The 22,949-nt window shown below is 45.6% G+C and overlaps 1 protein-coding gene across 1 annotated transcript in view; it reads left to right on the top strand.

Annotated features, from left to right (window-relative positions):
* The window catches only part of FOXD2 (forkhead box D2), a 276,996-nt gene that overhangs the window by 24,125 nt on the left and 229,922 nt on the right, over positions 1 to 22,949 (top strand). Inside the window, 2 exon segments of the mRNA XM_075424537.1 lie at positions 5,590 to 5,662; positions 6,286 to 6,483. The gene's annotated coding sequence lies outside the window, so the exon portion shown is untranslated.

Below are 22,949 nucleotides of genomic sequence, written 5' to 3'. Positions count from 1 at the left end.
GGGACACATCGGGGACGGCTGCAAAGTCACGGGGCAGACACGATCCCAAACGCCCCACGTTGAACAGGTTGTCTCCCGTCTCGTGACCAGCCTGCAAAAAATAAAGCGGCTGCCTCCTTCTCCCAGTGCCTGTTCGCAGAAAGCAAATGTCAGCGTTGCCATGCTGGAGTGTTTATTTTGGCAACAGCCGAGGGCCTGGCCAGCGGGCATGAAGGGACATGGCGAGGAGGATTAGCCACCCGGTGACACCACCCACCGTGCCCCGTTGAGGATGTGACACGGCCGGCGGGCACTTCTCTCCTCGTTTCAGGCTGCACCACATCAGGTCTGATGTAATACTGACCGGTCGCAAGGAGGGCATCACTGGTGGCAGCTGGAACCTGGAGGAGAACAAGGACCTACCTGTGGGTACCACTGAATCCTCGGGACCCATCAGGGCACTGGCTCCAGCTGATGCCCAGGGTCATTCCAGGCATAGCAGCCCCACGTCCCTGCTGTGGGGGCGGGAAGAAAATAATCGCTGAGGAGTGTCCTGTTCTCCTGACCTTTGCTCTCCAAATATTTAGGATCCCACAGCGCACAGTCACAGGCCTTGTTCGGCTTCAGCACGATGCCATTTGCCTTCTGTCTCAGCTGTCTCCAGTAATTCATCTCCAGCTTGCTGAGCTGGGGATGGGGAAGTCGTGCTTGTGCTGCCAGGCTCCCCCGGGGTGAGTGCAGGCACCGGAGCACCCTCCCAAGCCCCGTCTGCTCCTTGTTCCCTGGGCATCCCCCTTGTTGTATGCCCACCGTCACCAGGGATGGAGGGGACCAGCCATGTGAGGGCAGTCCCCTGTCCCTGGCAGGGCTCGCTCTTTGTTCCCCAGTCTGCATCCTTCAAACCAGCAGTGAAGAGGGAGAGCCCAAGCATGGTCAACGACTGAACCCTGGCAAACTGTTGGACTTTGCGTGAGGGAAGGTGCAGTGAGAGTGCATTTAGGGAGAGTTGGTGTAACAAGCAGGTTAATAAGCATAAGGAGAAAACAGAGGTGTCTACGAGCCACTGGCAAGCTGGAGAAGCAATCCCAGATGCCAATATAGCTCGGTATGTCTTGGTCAAGGGCCTGGGCTGGTGGCCATATGAATCTGTACCGCAGGTCATGCACATGCCGTAATTCCTAGCCTGTGCACATGACCCTGGACAGCATCTGCAGGACCTGAGCTTGCTCTCAGGAGGTGGCACAAATTAAGAAGGATGCTTTTATCTCCTGGGGTGGCTGTGGTTATACAATTCCTGCTGTGTAAGTTCCTAGAGATGTCTCTGCCCTGTGGATGCTTGGAAAAGATTCCTGGCTGGAGAGGTCTGGGCAGAGGCTGAGACCTTCAGAAGAGACTCCAGCAGGAGGAACCTTGTTTAGGCAAGATCACCCCCCCAGTGAAGGAGGGAGAGTGCTCAGGTGGCAAGTCCCTGGGGAAATGGCACCGACAGTCATTGAGCATTTGTGACCTGAGGGTGCAAAGGAAGAAGAGCTCAGGAGGAGGATGCTGTAAGCAGGAGTAACATTTTGAAAGGGGCAGTAGTGGCTGTTGGATTATCTCTGCTCTGACGTTAGGTATGGCTTGTTATATATGCTGCAGTTCTGGGCGTGGCCATACGTTTGCTCCCTGTGGTTGAACATCCACCATTTCCACAGAGGACTTTCCTATTCATACCTGACACAGTGGAAGAAGAATAAGGACTGCTTTAATGAAGACACCACAGAAGAATCCGTGCTTTAAATGAGACAGAGCCATAGGGGATGTGTCCATCAGAGACTGTTGAGCCAGAAGGCCCAGATGGACCCTGCCATTCAGAAGTCCTTTTGCCGTTGGTTGCCAGAGGCTGAGGACTGCAAAACCTCCAAACCGCAGCATGCGTGGTTTTATGATGAGCTAAAAGTTTATGGTGCTTCACAAGCAAAATGTTTTTTTTTAAAGCTCTTTTGAAAGGGAAACTTTATGAAACTATATTAGCACTAATTATATTTTAATGGTTTTTTAATGAAATTAGAGGTGATTTTTCACTATGTTCTTTGAAACAATTCTTTTATTGGCCAGACATTACATTTTTTTATTTCTGGTGGTTTCAAAAAATAACAATAATTTCAACAAAAAGTATTGATAAAAAAAAAAAAATCATAGAAAAGCTGCCAGTTTCAAAGTGTGTGAGATGGGAAAAAAAATGATTTTTTTTCTTTTTTTTTTGAGATGTATTTATTTCCATTTCCAACCAAATTCTGATCATCCAGTAATGATATTTTCTTGAGAGAAAAGAAATCCCAAGTGACCACAGCAACACAGCTTAGATTTTCAGCTGATGCAAGTCAGCCCATCTCCGCAGGGGCTGGCACTGTGTTGTGCAGAGGGAAGATTTAGCCCTGTGTATTTATGTGGTGTCCTCACACCCCTCCTTTTCCTGCTGAAACCAGTAGCAGCACTCCTGCCTGGACCAAAAGGACTGCGATTGAATGGTGTAGAGCAAAAACCCCTACAGAGATAGAGAGAAAATCATAAGCAAACGAAAAATGGGAGTTGAAAGGTGAGGTTTGAGGAGAGGAAGTGACTCACGGGTTGGGAATGAGGGATGGAGTCTTGGGGATGCTCAGCAGCTCGAGCTCCAGTGACCCCCGACTGTGAGGAGTCATGGGGAGAACGGAGGAGAGGCCAAGCATGGAGCAATGAAATGAACGGCTGAGCCCGGGGAGAGCTATGAAAACCAGGAAGACAAGCCCACGGAGGTCACGCACAAAGCGGAGGAATATCCAGCATTTCCAGACTGTCTGTGCTGTTTATCCTTCCCTTGGCTTTGATCAGGGGCTGTGTGAGACACGATGAGGTAGAGATCCGAGGGAAACCAGTGAAGTTTGATGCATCTACAGCAATGGTTTAATGCTGCGTTCAAGCCCCTGACTCCGCATCTGCTGCGCTGTGTAGGGAAAGTGCAGCGGTATTTCCTAAGCCACTGTAGCATTAAGGGTAGTATGTTTTAAATAGTTTGGAAGTCCTTGAATGAACTCTCTGATCTTCTTCTGCAAAAGCCACCAGAAGCCAGCAGAGCCATCAAGTGTCTGCAGCCAGGGCTGGGTGAAGTGGGGAAGGACATACGGACGCGGGAGTGGTGCACAGGCACCCTCGTCTCCCACCTCGCATGGTTTGATGGCTTCTGTGGCATATTCACAGCTCTGAGCTCATCATCCTTGGCTGACTCTGGCAACACTGAGCTGTTCCTGGCTTTGTTAGACACTGATTTGCTTGGAAGAGAAAAAATTGGCTCTAATTAACTCAGTCTGTACACGGTCTTCAGAGGGGTGTAATGCTTACAAAGGAGTTGTGAAGCAAAGCGGCTTTTTCCACCATTCTAGGGAAGGGACAACATACCTAGACATAGATAGATAGCAGATATCTGCTTTTGCAAACAGATAAAGCTTTTTATCTCACCTCGTTGTAATGAAAATAGGTTTCAGCTTTAGCTTAGCACCAGTTGTTGTCATTTCATTTCTGAACATCCCAGAGACACCTCTGTCATTTGTGCATGGTTTTTGCTGAACTACTTGTAGGGGCAAAGCAGGTTGGAGGAGTTTCTTTCTCAGGAATGTTCAGCAGTTATCTGGAAACTCTGTTGGTGCCTGAGCTGCCTTTTGACAGGACACCAAAAGAGGTAGAGTTCAGGGGCTGCTCCTCCAGGGATATAGAGGACAGCCTCAAGGAGGTGGAGGTGAAGGACCCCCCTTGGGTCTCTTGGTCCTTCTACCTTTGTATCTGATTATTGCTTCTGGAAACAGAGGAGGCAGAACCCTGTTATTGGGAACATGAAATTATTAGGCGAGATATTGCAGCATGGAGACGCTGTATTTCCCAGTTCCTAGCACAAAAGATGAAAAGCACAGCTTTTAATGAATCCTTCTGGGTGGAAAGCCCCAGAAATACCACACAGACCCCACCAAAGCCCTGGCCAGGCTTTAGCTGCCATGGAGCAGTTTCTATGCTTGGATCCAGAAGGCTTGCAGCCAACCCAGTTTAAACTATGTGTGCAGCAGGGCTCGGTGTGGAAGGGCGAGTCAGTCAAGGTATGCTCGATGCTTTCCATCTCTTCTGATAAATCTGCAACACTTATGAACTAAAACTGACCTTTTGCAGATGGTAGCAGGGGAATTTCTCCCCCGCTTTCCTAGACCAGCACTTCGATGAGGCTCGGCAGAAGTCATAGAGTGGGTTCTACCGGGTGTAATACTGGAGACTTGAATTGTTGTAGGAGTTGGCTTGGAGTCCTCTGTTTCTTGAACACCTTTGAGACAAACATCCTGGCTGAGGAATCAGCCTAGGCACCCCCTAACTCGGAGGCAGTAACTTGGGCCAAGTATTGCTGTGAAGCACTGCAGAGCGCGTCGGCATGCGGCGTGGCATTGCCCTTAATACAGCCGGCAGCAGGCACTGTCGGTCAGCACCATGCACTTAAAGACCATTTAAAGAGCCCAAACGCTGTGAAGAGGTGATGCCCCTGATGCTGTCTGTCACAGCATGGTGGCTACCATCTGTGTATGTACTAGCCCCATCTCACCACAACAGGCCCTACCCCATCACAATAAGCCCTACCCCATCACAACAGGCCCCGCCCAGTCACGACAAGCCCCGCCCACAGGCCCTCCTCTATATCTAGCCCTCTATTGGCAGCAGCCTCTGCTCTGCAGCACAAGGTGGTGAGTGGGGGGAGAGGATGGAGATGCGTGCCCTGCTCAGGGGAGAAGAATCGGAAATTCAGGTTGCTGGCAAAACCTGCGGAAGTTTTTCTTCTGCTTGTCCTCCAATTAGGCAAGCAATCTTGTTCTGCTGCTTGGAAAATAATCTCTGTGATATTCACAAGGGATGGATTTGTTGATTGTAAAATGAAAGGAGGCTTTGGGATTAGGGATCCTGACCTTGGATCTAGCTCTTCTGAGGCTGTGAATGCAGGCTGATGTTTTAGCTGTAAAGCAGAAATTTTTGAGCTAGCAAGTAACAATAAATGAGTTTAATGTTTGTTTGTTATGCCTCTGTTAGCAGGATTTACATGTGGAGCCCTAACTGTAGACAGAGCCAGGTTAATACTGAGTAAGGGAAGCTGCTTGGATGTCTTTTTTTAAATTCTGTTTTGGAAAAAACTTGAGGTTTTTTGTGAGAGGAAAGAAATGTTGTACTTGCTTTCTGAAGCTATTTTTAATGGAATTTTAAAAAAAAGCATGAGCTGAACTTCTTGTGTAGAACTGGTATTTCCTCTTTTTCCATACTAAATGTTAGGGAAAAGATAAAAGGGCTGGGAGAGAAGAAAAAAAAGTGATACAAAAAGATTTGCACTTCTCCCTTAGTCTTTTTGATAAAAGTATTTATAAAACAGTTTTTAGAGAATAAACATTGTTCCTTTTTGGAGTATATGGGATGGAAATTGTTGTTTTGTGGTGGAATGAGCCTTTCACTTTTTAAAACCAGCTTTGGTAAAATATCTGTAACTTAACTGGAGGGTCTTGAATCTCATTCATCTTGTACACTCAGAAGTCCTTCCATTACTTTCTGAAAACTATCTCTTTTTCTTTTTAGGCAGAGCAGTGAAGAGCTGGTGCTGAAGAGACATCTCTTTTTTTCCTGATGATCTTCCAAACCTGCCTGAGCTGTAAGTCCATGATGTAGTCTGGATAAAGCTTTTAGTGCTGAGCATGAAAAAATAAGCAATGGGAATGGGGCTAATTTGACTCTCCCCCTTGGAGAAGGAAGACTCTTGTGGACCAGTTGCCATAGTGTCAGCCAGAACTGACTTGCAAATGAAGGGTCTGCAACTCTAATGTAAGCCTCTTGCTGTTTCTAGAGTCCAACCCATAATTTTCTCTGGGCTTTTGTCTGCTTTATTGCTCAAAGGTATGGCCAGGTGCCAGCAATATGACAGCCAGGGTTGAGCACTGCCAGGAGATCCATTTTGGGCTTAGTTATGAGTATCCCAGGTGAAAAGTGTTAGCTAACAAAATCTCCCTGAAAAGTCAACCTCCATCTCCAGGAGGAGACTCCATCTGGGATGTCATTGGAGAAAGGGGAGAAACTGGCCTGGATTCTTCTAACTGTTTGTAAGGAGATGCTGGCTGCACTTTTTAAGCCTTCATTGCTAGGGCAGTCCATATTTCATCTCCCCACAGGAACCTGCTTTAGAAAGATGTTAGTGACTGACAGAACTGGATGGCTGGGAGCTGCTCAAGGAACATCCTGGGCAGCTTGTGATAAGCCTCTGCTTTGTCTTCTGTCTAGGTTCCCTGGTGTGGCAGCAGTTGGGATCAGCAGTCAAACAGGATAGCAGGGCCTGGCTGTAAACTCGTACCTGGACTGCAAGGTGAGGATACAGAGCAATGAATTGCTCCAAAGGAAGAGAAGAAGCTCCACCAGCTATTCCAGGCAGCCAGCTTGTCCTCTTGGCTTTGTATGTCTCCATCTGTCACGGGCTCACAGGTGAGAAATGTTTAATATTCTTGGAGAGATGAGTCTAAAGGTGAAGCTGATTGTTGTCATATATTGTTATTGCTTTGCTGTACCCATGTGGAGCTTATCACAACTTCACTGTGTTCATGTCTGTCCCCAGTTCTCCTATGGAGTCTCACTGATTCATCCTGGCCAAGTTCTTTGTGATGCTGCTTAGGGCAACTTTGTCCCTGTCTGATGAACAGGGCTCTTCTAGGTTAGAGGACTGAGAAGTGACATGGATGGCAGTTACTTTTATTTATGTTGTCAAAAGGAAGGTTAAAAAATTGCTTTGATGTATGTTATGTATTCAAAAGCAAATCTTCTTGGAATGTGGATTTTTTTTGCTACAAGAAAATGTTAATCTGTTTTGTTATATTGTGTAGAACTTTAAAAAGAGCTTGTGGAAGCTTTCTGAAGATAAGGGACTAATGTATTTGTGTTGTCTGCTAAATTGTCCCATGTAGCAATACAGGCTGATGGGATTGGAGAAGGTCACCTGAAGAGTCTCAGGTTTCATGGTGGACAAACCTACTTGAGCACTTATGTGGGTCTTCAATTTGGTTGCGATGGTTCAGGGTAGGAGAAGTTTCACTAGTATGTGAAACTGTTTTTGAAGTCTGATTCTCTGTTTTTCTTATCTAGCCATGTTGTTTTAGGGCAGATGATGTGATTTGCTACAGGTGCTTCTCAGGGGGTGGTGAAGGAGCCTGTAGGAGATCAGGTGTAACTGGGAGTGTAATCAAACACTAATTCAACAAACCAGGTCTTTTGGCTCTGTGAAACCAAGTTGAAAATATTTCTTTTCCTCTTGGGGAAGGGTGTGTTAGCAGCACTGGGATTTCTGGGAATTCCCCCTTCTGGATGGGGTTAACCACAGGTAGAGCAGAAGCTGTGCCCATCTAATGTGCCTGTCCATGCTGCTCCAGCTGGAGACTTCACGGGGGATCCTTGCAGCTGGCACAAAGTCCTGGGGCTGAGCAGTGTCTAATGACACAAAGAAAATCAGTTTCAAACTGAAGCTGATGAATTTTGGGGAATGCATCTGCTCCTCTTGTTAACTTCATGCTTTGCTGAGATTTCCTAGCATATTCTCACTCCATCATTTGTCCAGGTCTCTGGATGAGACATTGGGCATTTTGTTTGATAAGGAATGAAGATGTGTCAGCAGGACTCAAGCAGGTCTGGAAGGAATTTGGGGTTGATTTTTTTTTTTCCCTGGGTCATTTGTCTCCTTGACTAACTGTGATGGTCAAGATAACAGTCTGTTCAGCTTTAGGACCAATTTTAGGATGGTTTGGGGGATATTTTAAGCCTGTGTAATATTTTATTCTGTATATAAGATAGGCTTTTATTCTTTGTGTGTAAACAGGTTTTATATTGGTACAGAGACAGTAATCCTAACAAATCCCTTTTTCTTTAGTTAGCAAGGAAGACGGAGATTAAAATAATCACTGATAGGGTGAAAAACTTCCTGCAGATATTTCTTGACCCTGCTTTGTGTCCTGATGATTATTATCCATCTTTGGCACAATTCATCAGCTTCACTACAGCAGCTGAGACCAGATCTGTTAAAAAGTTAATAGTGGTATGTTCAACCCGGTGTTAATTATATGTCAGTGATATTGAAGTGGTAGAGAGAGGGGAGATATGTAAAAGGTTGAGTTGCTGGGCCAGGATTCAGTAGCAGAATAGGACATGGCTTTTACAAAGAGACTGCCAGTTTCCATCCATGTCAGCTCCAGACCCTGGAAGCCAGAGCCCACAAAAAATGGCGCTGCTCGAGTTAGCTTTACTTTGCTGCAGGATGGCAGCATTAGATCTGATATTACAGGAGGCAGAGGGGAGATGAGCACTGAGCTGTGCTTGGCTTTAGAGCAGAAGAGCTGAGAGAATGCCTTGTACTGAGGTAGGATGTCTTCTGCTGGGAATGAGACCAGCTGCTTCACAATCTTTTGACTGTCTGACATGTGAACTCCAGCTTATATTGGAAATCTGCAACTTAAAAGACAAGTTTCTGACCCGTTTCCTGAAATCCAAGAAAATTCTGCTTTAGCAAAGGAAAATAATGCTTTCCTGAGCAATGCATCCAGTGAAATCATTGTTGCAACCTGGACTTTTCATAAGTTCTTGTCTGAAATGGTGTCTCATTTCCCTGCCCTCCCAATGATTCTCTGGGCAGAAACATGCACAAGATGCATCTGGTTCTGAGCTCTTTGTGATGTTTAGCTGGCTGTATTTCCACGTTTGTGGGACAGTTGAACTGTCTTTGTTTCCTTTGTCTTGAGGGACATAAACTAGACTTGTTTTTTCTCCTTTGTTTCTGCCCCCTCCCCACACAACTCACAGCAGTTTTGTTTAAGTTCATTAAAGATTGATCAAGGGGTAGAAAAAGTGGGAGAATGGATTAAATGTTTTTAGGGATAATGGACAAATCAGCAGAATCATTGCGTCAGTGTCTTCAGAGTTAGCTCAAGAGGCTAAGAGAATAATGTTAAATATTTTCATCTCAGAAAGATGAAATTGATATGACTTTGTTAGTGTGGTGGACTGCTATCACCAGGAGAAAATATACTAATTAATGTCCTTGATAGGGTGAAGAAAAGTAGCAGCTGAATGCCAGAACTACATTCAAGGTAGAAATGGAGCATATGCTCTCTCTTTTTCAAATAGTGAGGAGCAATCTGCAAAGAGAAATGGTGGCATCTTCATCTTTGGGCTTAAAATCGGTGTGATTTTGTCATCATCAGATGATGTTAGATGTCCTGTTCAGCTGGAAGTTACTGGGCTCAATGCAGGAGTAACTGGTTTAAGTTCTGTTCTAGGTGTTAGTTTGGAGGGTCTTGCCTGCCCCTTCACGTATCTGAAATGTGATGCACGAACCAGAAAGCTTCACAGCAACATGTAGTGTGGGGCAGGTTTCTGTAGTGTCTGGCCTAATAGTATGCATGTGTTAGCAACCCAAAAACAGAGATCAGGGAAACAACAGGGCCTCATTCAAAGCAGTACCTGTCTAGAAAAAGTGAATTTGCAGTGGCTGGTACCAATACCAGTTTATGTATGAAGGTCTTTCCCTGCTGGAGTAACGGCAGGGTTGAAACCAAGGTGGGTTAGAAGGTGGCTGCAGTGGGGATACAGTTTACTTGAGCTTCTTGGGTTTCCTTTTAGATTCCCTGTCCAAGGTTTTGTCTTCATTCTGTAGCTTTTCCACATCTTATTTTGCTTGTGTAGTAATGAAGCTTGCAAGAAAAGGTGTGTCAGGAGAAGGAACCTGCGGTACAAGCCTGGTTCTTGCATTATTTCTGACTCTTCTGTGGTCCTGTGGCAACAGTTGGCCAACAGTATTGTGGTTTCTCCATTGTCAAAGCTGGCTTGCAGAATGAGCAGGACCTTTTGTTTGGCTTGCCTTTGGTTTCAGTGGGCTAGATGTTTACCCTGTGTTTGCTCTGCACCATGTGTATGACTGAAAGCTCTCCTAGATGCCTTGTGAAGACAAGTTCCTCTTGAAAAATGGAACAGGACACCTTTTTGGCTGCCTTTAAACCACAGAAAATTTGCTGTGATTTTCTGTGAAAGGGGAACAATATAACCTCAACAGAGAAGTTGCTTATAGCAATGGAAACTTTTCTTAAAACCTTGCTGATGTGAGGCTGGTATTGCTTTTCAGCAGGGTAGAAGTCTCAAAAGTGCCGCTTTTAATGAAAACTGTTTTAATGGTAAATACTTTCCACAGCGTAATGGTTATTCTTGGGTTTTGTCTGAAGCTTATTGAACCTCTGTATTTCTTTGCGAAGTTATATGTAACATGGTTTGGCTCTGCCTTTTCACTCTTGCTCAAGTGTAGTCCTGGTCTAGGTGAGGTGGATGCCAGAGAAGTCATGGGAACTGAATATGATGATTGTGCAACTATTTTTTTGACGTTGTACTTAGACTGTGATTTATATTGAACTGCTGTATGAAGTAAGATGATTCTGAACGCTGGACTAACGGATATTTGTCTCTGCTACCCTGTCCCTTCTAAAATCATAGGCCTTCTCTCGCCTCTATCTTAAACTCTATCCAGCTTGAGCTATTCCTGATTTGTCTGGGTTTAAATATGGGAGAATACCCCTAAGAATCGATCCTGTGGCAACAGCCTCTTATTTTTTTTCTTTCCCCCCTCTAATGATGTGTTTTGAGGTGGAGAAGGCAGCAATTTTCCTATAGCTGAGTGATCACATCTGTTCTTATCCTGTTCCATCTCTGGACAGTCTGAACTGAGCTTTATTTTCAAAGCTTGTGATGCCAGACTTGCTGAGTTCCCCTTCTCTTCAAATCTCTGCAACTGTGACTAAGTACAGCTTATGCTAGCTGGGAAGGTGTGAAGCAAGTGGCCAGGCTGGGTCATGGTATCAAATTGCCACCGGCACTAATAAAAGAAAAGAACTGATAATCTAGTCATGTTTTTTGAATACTGAAGCAACTTCTATGGCCTTAATGATATGGAGAGGAGGAGGGGAAGGGAGTGGAGAAGGGACTGGCCATGTATAAATTCACCTGCAAACCTGTGAAACAAAAAAAGCCAAGAGCTTTGTAGGTCACCGTGAACTTCTCTTTGCGTCTTACGATTGGTACAGTAGGAATTTAGATAGTGTGGCCAGAGCTGACACAGCTCCTCCAGCACCATGCTGTGCCCTGGCAGTCACCTGCCTTTGCTACACCAGAGGTAGTAAAGTGGTAGGACTCTGCCATTTGATGATGTGTTAACCATAAGTGCAAGTGAGGTAAAAAGGGATTTGATACAGTTACGAAGGACAAGTTCATCAGTGGCTGTCGATCATGGAATTCTTTACCTCATAGGAAATCGTTCAGAAAGAGGTTCTGCACTCGGATGGACCTTTGCTCTTAAGTTCTGGGGCACCTAAGGTCTAGGTCCTGTTACAGCACTGAGGCAACACCCTTTTGGCAAAGTTGAGATCTCATCCCATAGGTGGGTTTTGGCTCGCAGCCAAGTTTCTCATGTTTGCATCTCCTGAAGGACCAGTAGATGTGCTTCAGGTGTGTCTAAGATCACTCTAATAGCACAGAGTTCAGGACTGAGTATGACTTCTTAAGGGTGTTGAGAGCTGTCCTCTTCGTTCTGAGCATGTTAGTGGCTAGATACGTGTGTGAAATACATGGGTTTGGTGGTTCCAGTGTTACCGTTTCATGTTAAGTAGTCACTTCTGGATTCAAAATAAATCAGCAGCTCTAGAATTAGAGTTCAGCTTTTCTCAGATCACAGAACAAAATCTGGTCCTTGCTTTCTTTTTTCGCTTGGGCTGTGTAAGTCTGATGTGATGTGGTCCAAGGGAATCATTCATCTCTCTGGAGGGTGTGGATGGAGAGCACAGGCTGTGATCCCGCCTGGATGTGCTGTTCTCCGGTGAGGATGCTTGTCACCAGGTGACTACTCGAGGTCTTCAGGATGACCCCCTTTCTGCTGAGCATTGGAAGAAAGGAATTGGGTATCTGTGTCCAAAGAAATGTGTTAAGTTTCTACTGCAGGAGCAAATGTAGGGCGAATCCCACTTTCTGAAGCACGAGTGGAGGTCTGTTGTGCCAGAGGCCTCTATATACTGCCTAAAAAGTAATATACTTAGGAATATGAGTTATGGAGCCTTCTCTAGCACCCATAAATCTTGGAGGAGAATCAGAGTCTTCAACCATGTACCCACCCAGGCTAATACCATTTCTTGCAGCTGGAATTAATCATGGCATTAGGCAAACAACAGGGGTTCATTAGGACCAAAGGTGACTTTAATTTAATTGAAATATAACTTGGCAAGTAAAGAAGCGATCCAGTTCACAGCACCTAATGGGAGGTCTGGGTTATATATGGAAAAGTTAATGGCTGTAAAAATATCCAAACAACATATTTGTGCACGTGTTCCAGTAAAAGCCTGAGCCAACTACTTTTTAATGGTTTGGGTTTTCAAATGTATACATTAATGTTCTTAAAAATAAGAATGAGAATACATGAGCACATACAGCATAGAAATATGGGGCAGGTGGGGGTGTGAGGGAGGGGTACCTCATGGTCAGGACAGCATTAGTGGAAGCCATGTTCCTCCTTGTGCTGCAGGAGGCTGCTAAACCTCTTCTTTCCAGAGCTTATGTCTGTGTAATGGATGCTGCAGCCTTGCCCTTAGAGGTTGATGAATAAAGGTTCTTAGCTGTTTCTTGTGGTATTTTGGGTAAAGGTGCTACACAAATGTACCTCAAAGGATGTTTGGGGTTTTTGACAGCTTCGTGTATTTAGATTTCATACTATTACTTGAGCCTATGAAATAAATGAAAAGCATTCAAATCATGATATTGGCATTCCCTTGCGAATGACCACCCACAGCCCCCAAAATAACTGTATTCAAATCCAAATTTAATCAGGCAGCCTGTAAATCAGTGCAGCAACATAGCCCTTTTAACCTGCTCTCTCTCCTGTAGAACAGGCCCTCCCATTTCTGCATAAACACTGCCCTGTAAATGGATTCCTACATAAAATATTATTTATGTTTTAGTAGGTAAACATATGACAGTATGCACACATTGGTGGGCTGTGACATCATAGGACCAGCCTGCAGAGTATGTAGCTTTATACCTATTTTATTCCCTAGGCTGTTTTTCATAGAGAAGGGCCCATCTACATCTTCATGGGCATGCAATATGTATATCCTTTGGTGAATGTCAATCTGTACTTTGAAGCAGACCATTGGAAATAAAACTAAAAACCCACAGATTTTTTCCTTCCCATTGGTGTTTTTCCTTCCCCTAAATTTCTCTTGTATCTTGGTGAAAGGGATCATCTGACAGGCCATGATGGAACAGCATCTTGTAATTGTTTTCACAGGGAATTGGCTGGTGCTTGTAGTGTGATGCCAACATTGTGAAAGCTTGCGAGTTGCTTGGTTCTTCAGTGCTTATACTGGGAAAAGTAGGTGAAAATAAAGAGTCTTAGATGGCAACGAGTTAGGAGTGCATAATGAAAGAATATGCATGGAAAGTAAAGAAAAAGGTCAGGGGGAAGAAAAAGTCAAGTAGAGGACAGGGAAAGAAAAGGGTCATGTAGGAGACTCAGGAGGTCTTAGCTGAATGCTTTGCTTGGTGTTATCACTCTGGGCTGGTTGCTTGGGATGTCTCTGTGCTGAAAGAGGGACTTCTACAAGGCACTTTGAGAGCACGTTAGCAGGCGCCGGGTAGGAATTGTCATATGGTTTTGCTTAGACAGTGCCTCTTGGGGCTTGCTCTGTCCTTTGGTGGCCTGTGTGTCTGTTTCTTCTTTCAGCAGTTTCTCTGACGGTTTTATCTCCATGTCCTTTAGGTTTTGGACCACTGGGGAGACGACAGTCTTTTCACCAGCTGACTGGAGCCTTCAGCAGGGCTCACCTTGTAGTCAAGCTGGCTTTAAGGATTTCCTTTTCAGTAAAAGAGCTGTCTCTGAAGCTTTGTGAAACGCAAAGTTTGGGAGGAGGAGAAGAAAAATGAGATAAAGTGGCATATGAAAAACTGCTGCTGCAGACAGGAGGTGCTGGGCTTCTAAGCCCCAAGGGGAGGAGTGTGACTGAACGTTAATAGTGAACCCCTTTCATTAGCTCCACATCAGATGAGAGATAAGAGCTGAAATGACTGTCAATCTCTGGTTTTAGCATGGAAATGTGTCTGCCAGACACCACCTCCCTGTGCTGGAGCTGTCTCGAAAGGGATCTCCCCAAAAGGGGGAGCTTTCAGCCCACCATATGGTGTGTCCCCAACTGGCTGGCCTCTTTTCCCCGTGTTGGAGACCCTGTTGAACAAAAAGTGTGTTTTGCACCTTGCGGTTACCCCTGAAACTCAGCCATCCTCTCTGCTATGTGGGAAATGAGGTGTGAAAGTAGCTATACTTCACCTAGAAATCCATGGCTTGAGTTGCTTCTTATCAGAGCTTTGCCACCCCCTAAGACTTGGAAAATATTCCGCCAGAGGAGGTCACTTTCTGTTATTGCAGGGAGAGCGCTGCACAGGGAGGTGAAATAATTTTTTGAGGTCCATGTAGAGGATGGCAGCAGATACCACACAGACAGCTCTTCCCATGCCGCCTCCTCCTGACATCTGCTAATATCCCTGTCTGTATGGTGCCTCAGAAGGCCAAAATGCTGAAAGATATGTGTTTGTTTTTAACCGGTGCTGACATGTTTGACCTTCCACAGCACTTCTGGCACCTGGTGTCTTGACTAGTTCTGCACATGTAAGCCTGCATCTGTGAAGCAGCCCTGAAGGACTTGGCTTTAGACAGCTGTCCATCAGTGTGTGGGAGCATGATATGGTCACTTTTGGCCAGACTCCAGCCTGGCATGGCCCAGGCCAGCTCTGGCCCTTGTATCTTCTGCCAGCTGATGCCTGGCACAGCCCACCTTTGCAGCATGCTGACCCCTTACTCCCTCTGTGCTTGTTGTATGGCAAAGGGGTGCAAGCAGAATAGCTGACCTGCACAAAACCTCTGTGGTGGGTGTATTGGTTCAGCACTGAGGTGGCCTGATGTTGGCTTGGTGCCCTTCAGCTTGGCCAAGAAACCAGGCAGAATGAAAGTGAGCCAGCTGGTCCTCTTTAGAAATTTCCTTGGAAGAAATCTAGGTTGGGCTCAGCCCTGCTCCCCTCCACCGGAGCTCTTTGGTGCCTTGCACTGAAAGCATGGCTCTCCACCACCACTGCTCTGGCTCCCTGCAGCCTCCTGGGCTGAACAGCTGTGGCTTTCCCTGCTCCATTGGGCACAGGAGGCTGCGAGATGCACTGCAGCTGCAGGAAAGAATGGGATGGGGAGTGGACTGAACAAGATGATGGGGTGAAATATGCACCCTGGCTTCTCCATTGCTTCACCCTCAGCCTGCTCCCAAGGCTGGAGGTGACTGTTGTTACAAGTTTGCTTCTGTCTGAATCTGGGGACTTGTTTGGGGCACTTAAGGATGTTGAGGTCAAGCCCAAGCTCTTGCTCCCATGCTGGGGGCTGAACAGTTTTCTCCTAACCCCTCCCTTGCTCCCCAGCTTGGACTTGCTAGTCCCTGTGCAAAGCCAGCGGTGCGGGCAAAGAAGAATTTGTCAGAAGGTAAATGAGGTAAACTGGTACCTAATTAATCTGCACAAAGGGCCTAATGCTGTAAATGTGGAGAGAGTGCTATAAATCCTGCCCGTAGCTCACTGCGTGGTAATTTCCCTGCATAGACAAGCCTCCAGTCACAATTCATTACGGCTCTGCTTCGTAGACCCTCCGACGTTGTGCTTCCCCTTTGCTGAGGGCAGATTGTCAAGCTGTGACCCTGCCTTAGTTAATTAACCTTCAAATGGGATTTATTTTCCCTTAGTTACTTGTGTGTGCACACATTTGGTAATAATGACTGTCCGCTTCCCTTGCGTTTGCTAAAACGGGAATAAGTCATTTGTTACAGTGTTTTACTGGGGTAAAAAAATAAAACAAAAAAAAATCCAGGCCTCAACTTTCATGGAAAATTGATAGCTTTATGCCAGAAAGAGACAGTTCCATCACAGCCACTTCTTCAGCTGTCTGCAAATATTTGAAACTCTGAGATATTTAATGTTTTTCAGATGGCGATAAATCTGCAATAGTGCGGGCTCGCTTGAGCTTAGTGAGAGATGAAGTGAGATAGGAGAAAACGCATGAGCCGGCACGGGAGAGGTATTGCTGGTCACACTTCTGCCGATGTCAGGACAGGTTTTCAGGACCCCGCACATACCAGCTGGCTTCTCTTCACCAGGGAGAAATATGCACAAACACAAGCTTCCAGTTCATTTCCCATCCAGTTGTGAGCTAAATGTTTGCTTTCTTTGCCTTCTCCCCCCCTTTTTTATTATTTTTGCAATCTGACATTAAAAATATGAACCTACAGCTGGGGAAGGAGAAATGTCTCTGGCTGAAAGATTTTTTTTTTTTTTTTTCCATCTGGCAAGCCTGAGAGATTGCTTGGGGTTTGTTTGTGTAACCTTTTGTTTGCTGTACAGAACCTCGGTGGCAAGTTGCAGAATGTGGTTTGGTTGCAGATGAGTTGGTGTTTTGCTTTTCTGTTTTTCAAAGGAGGGAAAAATACTCACATCACCTCCATGTGCTTTGCTTGCGGCACTGCCTCTGCCTGGGGTAAGCCTTGGATATCTTTTCCCGCAACGCTGATGCACCTGATGTGCCCTCGGTTTGGTCCGTAGGGAGATGCGTGGTCCAGGGGAAGGCTGTGGGATTGGCAGGGACCTCAAGGGCAGGTGTGGTTGGTGGGAAGGGAGCCTCATGTACAGTATGTGCATCACCCAGACAGGGGTGAGTGCTGAGAATGGGCAGGAGGGGTTTCTGGCTGGGTTTCGGGATGCTGGGGCTGTTCGTGTCTCAGGCAGAGCAGCAAGGTGATGAGCTGGGGAAATATGGCCCAGCTGTGGTGAGGGCAAGACACAGATGCTTCACTGAGTAAATTGTCATCATCTTGGTGAAATATGGGCGGCAAGCTGCACTAGAGCCTGGTAGCACTGCAACAGGAGGGGACCTGAATGTTTCTGCTTTATTTTCCTTTGGAAATAAGGAGTGAAATGATTATTGTGGAAAATGCTGTTTTATTTGTTGGGAGGAATTGAAGAGCAGTCTGGTTCTCCAGACACCGCACCTTTCAGGCCAAGCGAAGGGGCTGTGGGCAATGCCAGTGGGGTTGTGTGTGGCTGTGAGTCCCTGCCTGGGATGGCAGAGGGACAGGGCTGTATCTCAGTTCGGGTTTCTTGCTTTCAGCCTGCCATGGCTAAATCAAATCCCCCCACCACAGCTGCGATTCACTGATGGTTTTTGTCCAAGTGTCTGTTTATGAAGTTTTAAAGAGACAGAAACACCTCAGCAGTTTGATTTTGGCAAACAGCTGTGAGCCAAGTGTGGAACAACAACAAAAAAAATCCCTGTAAAAATCAAGGAAAATGCCTGCGAATTTCCACACATTTCACAGAGGCGGTGTGGTCTTGGAGGCAGCAGGGTGGTCTGGATGTTTTAGCACTGGCGTAGAAAACAGGCGCTCCTATGCTCGAATGCCAGCTTCGCCACTGATGTGCTGTTTAGCCTTGGCGAAGGCACTTGACCTTCCCAAGTCTTGGTTCCTCTCCTTTCCTCTCCCATTCCCCCTTTTTACTTGAAAATGAGAGTTGGTGGCCCCATATCTGGGTGGTGGCCAGCCTGAGCTTGGCACGGGCAGGGAAGGTGGGGCAAAGGTGGCTATGTTCCCAGGTTTCAAGGGCGGCCAGGGACTGGAGATGTTCCAGGAATAAAGAGTGTCTTTGACCTCGGAGGAGGCCCCGATCCCGTAGCACAAGCTGTTAATGCTTAGCTGCCTCCTCTCTGCTCAAGGATCCCAGAGAAGTGAAGAGGTTTTTCCAGGAGTCTGGGAAGTTGAATGGGACTGGGCAGTCTAGTTTTGGCAAAGCCTGTGCAGTCTTCACACCCTGCTCTTATATATTCATGCCTATCCAAAATGTTTCCTTCTGGGCTCGACTTTCTCAGGCTTCATGTCTTGTCACTGAGCTTATGGATCAGGGGGTGGGAAACCCTTTTGAAAAGGGTGAATTTTGGGCAGAGCTGCAGCAGCTCAAAATGCCAAATGCTGTCCTTAAAGATAGGGCAAAGGGGGAACAGTAGCTAGGAGGTGCAGGGGCTTGTTGGGCTGTGAGTTTGCGGGCAGGGTTGGGAAAGCAACCTGGGTATCCTGGCTGCCTGCTCGCCTGGACAGCTGCCTTCCCCTGCCTCTCCTCTTACTGACCATCCCGATTCCTCTGCTGTTGAATGAATGGAAAAGCTCCAATGGGAATTGATTCAGGCCCTAAATTTTGAGTACTCTGAGGCCATCCAGAGCCTGCTGCCAAGTTCAGCGGAGCTTTGTAAAATGTACAATTCAGTTACTGTCACTTTTTTATATTCTGACATTTCAAGAACAGGATTAGGAATTTAGCTCAAACAAGCAGGGAGAAACAAGGTAGATCAGGTGTGCCAAAGTTGAGGATACTCCCCAGCTGCCACTTGCTTTGATAAGCTGAATATTTATTTCTCCTGTTCATTGTCCTGCTGGTGACCGTGGCACAGAACCTGCTGTCTGCTGGCTGACAAGGACCTTCTGCGCTCATCACACTGCTGACTGTTAGCACCCCTGAGCCTACTGTTATCTAGGGGTGTCCTGGCCGTGCTCGCCAGGGTGTACTTGTGCTTTCATCCCCTCTGCCACTTCCCAGGTGCTTGCTTCCACCTCTGCAGGCTTTTCTCTCAGGAGGATGGTGCTAATCACCCTTTGAGAGACAATTGTAAATTGGAGCCCTTATGGGGCGGCTCAGACTTGCATCCAGAGCTGTCTCGGTGACACAGAGCCCAAAGGATGTGAGACACGCCCTGTTCCTCCTCACTCTTCTCCTGGCTTACACCCATTAACAATTACTGCAGAACAAACAGAATATGTGGTGTGGTTGTGTTAACATTGCTCTTTTGACTGAGACTGTCTGAAGTGGAAGCACGGACATTATTTAAGGCTTCTGCCTTTTTTCTTCTGGTATTGGTTTTATTCTGGACTTTATTTTCTCTTGTCCCATTATTCAGCTTAACAGGGACCTAGTCACAAGTCAGGCTGTCTCACTTCAGTGCTAGCTCCTGTCAGCTCTCTGCTTAAAAATGAATACCTGGAGAGGTACCTAGCAGAATAGTCAATGAATGCTCCATGTAGCCCTTTTGGAAACAAATATTATTTGCTTTCCCAGATCCACCCAAATGTTGTTGTTTGTTCTGTATAATTGGCTTAAAATGAATTAACTGTGTCTCATCTTAATATTATGAAAATATTCTTATAGTAACTATGGAAAGCTCTTGCCTATTGGATTCAGAGTGAAATCCTCATGACTTGAATTTTAATAATCATCTTTGCTCAGCAAAAGTACCTTTCTTTCTGAGGAATCCAACACCTCCTTATACTCCAATTAATGTGCTTAATTTCCTGGCAATTTATGTTTTCTTGTAGCTAGCTGTTCTAGGGTAGTTAAGCGGAAAGCAGTAATGAAGCATTGCTTTGTAAGACAATGTTGTTTTCACAGGCTATAGTACAATGCTTTTACTGACATTTTATGATATATTATCAGAAGAAATGGGAACTGAAATACTTTTGAAAAGGATTGAAATTATTTTAGTATGTTGTGTAGTGTGTCCGTACTTTTTATCCTTTCTCTAACTTCTTTGCATCCAGATCCAACAAACCACTTAAAGAACTGCAGAAATTTTTTGACTGCCCATTTCCCCCTTGCTGTCCCCCTAACCCTTGTTTGTAAGTGGCAGTTTTGTAAAAAATGAGATTTATAAAGGGAACTTCCTGTGTTCACTGTGATTTCTGTGAGGATTGACTCCTTCCAGCAGCCCTTTGGTTAAGACATAAAAATGGGACATGAGTGTGGTTCTAGACTTTACTCTGCTGGAAAAGGTATAGGGTTTGGACCCAGGTATCCCACCCCTCTGGGAGTGGAGAGGTCAGGAGGTGGTCCAGTAGGTAGGAGTGGGGGATCTGGCTCTCTTGCAAACCTTAGTTTGGGCTGTTAAGATTTTTCTGAAGAGTTCAGGAGTGGGATGAGTGAGGCTGTAACGGCAAAAGCTGCTGCATGTGTATGTAGTATAAGAGGCGATATTCAAGGTATGCCTTGATACATGTTGGGTCCTCACACAGAGCTATGGTTCCACTTTGGTTCCCTCAGCAGTGGTCCTGGTGGTCTCCACGATGGGATGCTCTGCAGTGTCCATAGACCAGTGGATGAGGCTGCCCTGGGGCCAAGACCCACTTGATGACCCCACTGTAGAGGGGGCAAGGGCTGGCATGTCTCTCCTCCCATAGCCTCGTCTCTTGTTCCCTGTTTGCACAAGAAATTTCTGAAAGATTAGAAAATATTCTTTAGATGGGAATCCAATTTTTCTGCATAAGCACTTGCTTAGTTTTCAGTTGCGGGAGTGAGTTCCCCTGGGACCCACCGTTCTGGAACCCAGTTCACTCCATTCTGTATAGCAGCCTTTATTTCTGTCAGTAGGTGTTTGCGCGTAATTTTTGCCATGCTTGAAACTGTCAGAAGCAAATGTATTTAAATACATGTGGTGTTTCTTGTTTCCCTGAGTACAGGGGAAAGCACACTAGCTATCAAGCTTTATAGGTTCTTTGCTTGATTTTGCTTGATAGTTAGTTCTTTTAGCCCCTTTGAGCTACAAGAGCTCCCTTCCTGGAGAAGAACACAAAGCACCTATGGTATTAAAGACGGGAACTTCTACTTTTTGGTTCAGGCATTTAAATGAGTGACTGAGGCTGGTAGAACTGCTGAAGGACCAAGAACCTTGTGCTGGGGAGTAAATACCACCCAGCTTCCACCTGAAAACCTGTCCCGCTCTGCTGGACAGCCCCTTCGTTATCTGGAGCTGCAGCACTCTGAGGTTTCCCTTGTTATAAATGAATTTCTTGGCTTCTTGTGCACATCCAAGTGAAGCACAGGCAGGGACATACATATATTATGACAGCTTTTAATTAACATACCATAACTTCGTAAGTGTTATGACAATGTTTTGTGATCACAGGTCTCAAGAGACACTTCTAATGCTTTGGAGCAAACTAGTCTCTGGCCTAGTGTCTCGGGTTAGCTGGAGTTTCACCATTGATGGATTTAGCCCTGTGAGTTCAGTGGCTCCGGCAGGCTGTTTGCAAGAGTCAAACTCTGGCAAAAGATCGACTCTGAGCTCAGTTGGAAAAGCTTGTGAAATGAAATCGCAGCGCTTTGCCCATTAGGCTTGGGATGAAAAGCGAGCCTTAGAGCTGCCACTGGTTCATATTTCATGCACAGAGATTTACTTGTATTAGTTAAGATTGCGAAGAGTTTGAGAGAGTGAGACAATGTGTAAGCCAACACAGAAATAATACTTCCCTATAGTAAGTGTATAATGAGAAATGTTGCTTTTATTGGATTGAATAAGTTCAGATAGTTTAAGATACTCAGATTTTGAATTGTGAACTGCGTCACTGGTGATTGACCTCCTGGGTTATTTTTACATCACTTCTTATTTCCTGACGTCTTGAGTCTGCTTCTGAGAATTTCATTCCTATTCCTCTGCTCTTTTCCTTTCACACCTCTTCCTTTAATCTTTCCTGCTGTGGTGTTGGAAGCCTCTTTGCTTTTAATGGATATCTAATACTTGCCATAGACAGCATGCACTTTGCACAAAGCAGGTCTCTGGATATGATGATGGAACATGTAAGCAGATTTGGGCTGGTTTTAATCAGAAAGCAATGTAACAACAGCATCAAAGGGCCTTAAAGAGCTTTGCTCATGCTGTGGTTTGCAACACCTACAATGGTCGCTTTAGGAGTATCTTTCATTGACATGTTTTCTATGGTAGCTCAGGTCTTCTGGCAATTAGACCTTGTAGAAAGTGCAAAATCATCTGCAATGCTGAGTCTGGCACAAACACCCCACCACAACTGCATGTCACAGTCCTGCCTTGTTACTGACAGATTTCCCTGTAACCTCTGAAGATACTGGCTTTTGGATCCAATGGTTGAGGTCAAGAATTTAATTAAACTTTGGATTGAAGAAGGCTGCCCATCTTCTCAATTCCTTCCAGAGCAAGTGAGTGCTCTCACAGTAAGCAAGGGAGGATATTTCAGCTGATTTAATTTCCTTGGCTTTGGATGTTACTTCCTTTTTGGTTTGGGATTTTATTTTTTCCATGCTCTGCATTTGACCTCCAGAGCAGGCTACAGATCCTGCTGGTTCCTCTGGGAAACTGTAGATGGTGTCTCAAAGCACTGAGCCAGCTGCTGGGCTTGGGCAGGTGATTTAAGGTCCATTGTCTGAGAAATCAGCGGTCGGGTGCCTGATGTGTTTGACTTCGAGGGGTCTGAATTTCTGAATGGGCTGAGGAGCTATCTGCATTCTGAACATCTTCCAATGCTCCCCACAGAGCTCTCTCCAGTATCGTTCACTCTTAACAGCGAGGGGAATGTGGAAGTAGTATGGTTTTACTGACCTGTGCTTCCACTGGACTCAGGAAGACGTGGAGGAGACCAGTCTGAGCAGGAAAAGCCCAACCAACTGATCAGCCCTGCTCTAACACGCTTCCAGTCTAGTTCTGATCTGTCTTCTACTCACTGTACGTAAGCAGAAATGGCTAGGAAATACTGGAGGCCATGAACAAATGTGGTGGTCCAGAGGTTACACAGAATTTTAGAGTAAGAGATAGATGCATAAATAACAAACTTATTCCTTCTGGAGTTTCACTGGTACTTATGTCCTGTGTGGAAGCATTCATCTATATCTACAGTGGATGTACTGGTGGTGTACGCATACGTAGAGGATTAAAAGACCAGAAAATTTCTCGGATCTCATTTACAGCAGGACTAGATATCAAACTGATTTTAAAAAACGTTATATTGAAA

The sequence above is a fragment of the Opisthocomus hoazin genome, chromosome 6, assembly GCF_030867145.1.
Source record: "Opisthocomus hoazin isolate bOpiHoa1 chromosome 6, bOpiHoa1.hap1, whole genome shotgun sequence".
NCBI classification, from domain to species: Eukaryota; Metazoa; Chordata; class Aves; order Opisthocomiformes; family Opisthocomidae; genus Opisthocomus; species Opisthocomus hoazin.
The sequence above is the reverse complement of the archived record's forward strand: the minus strand, read 5'-3'. Positions and strand labels throughout refer to the sequence as shown.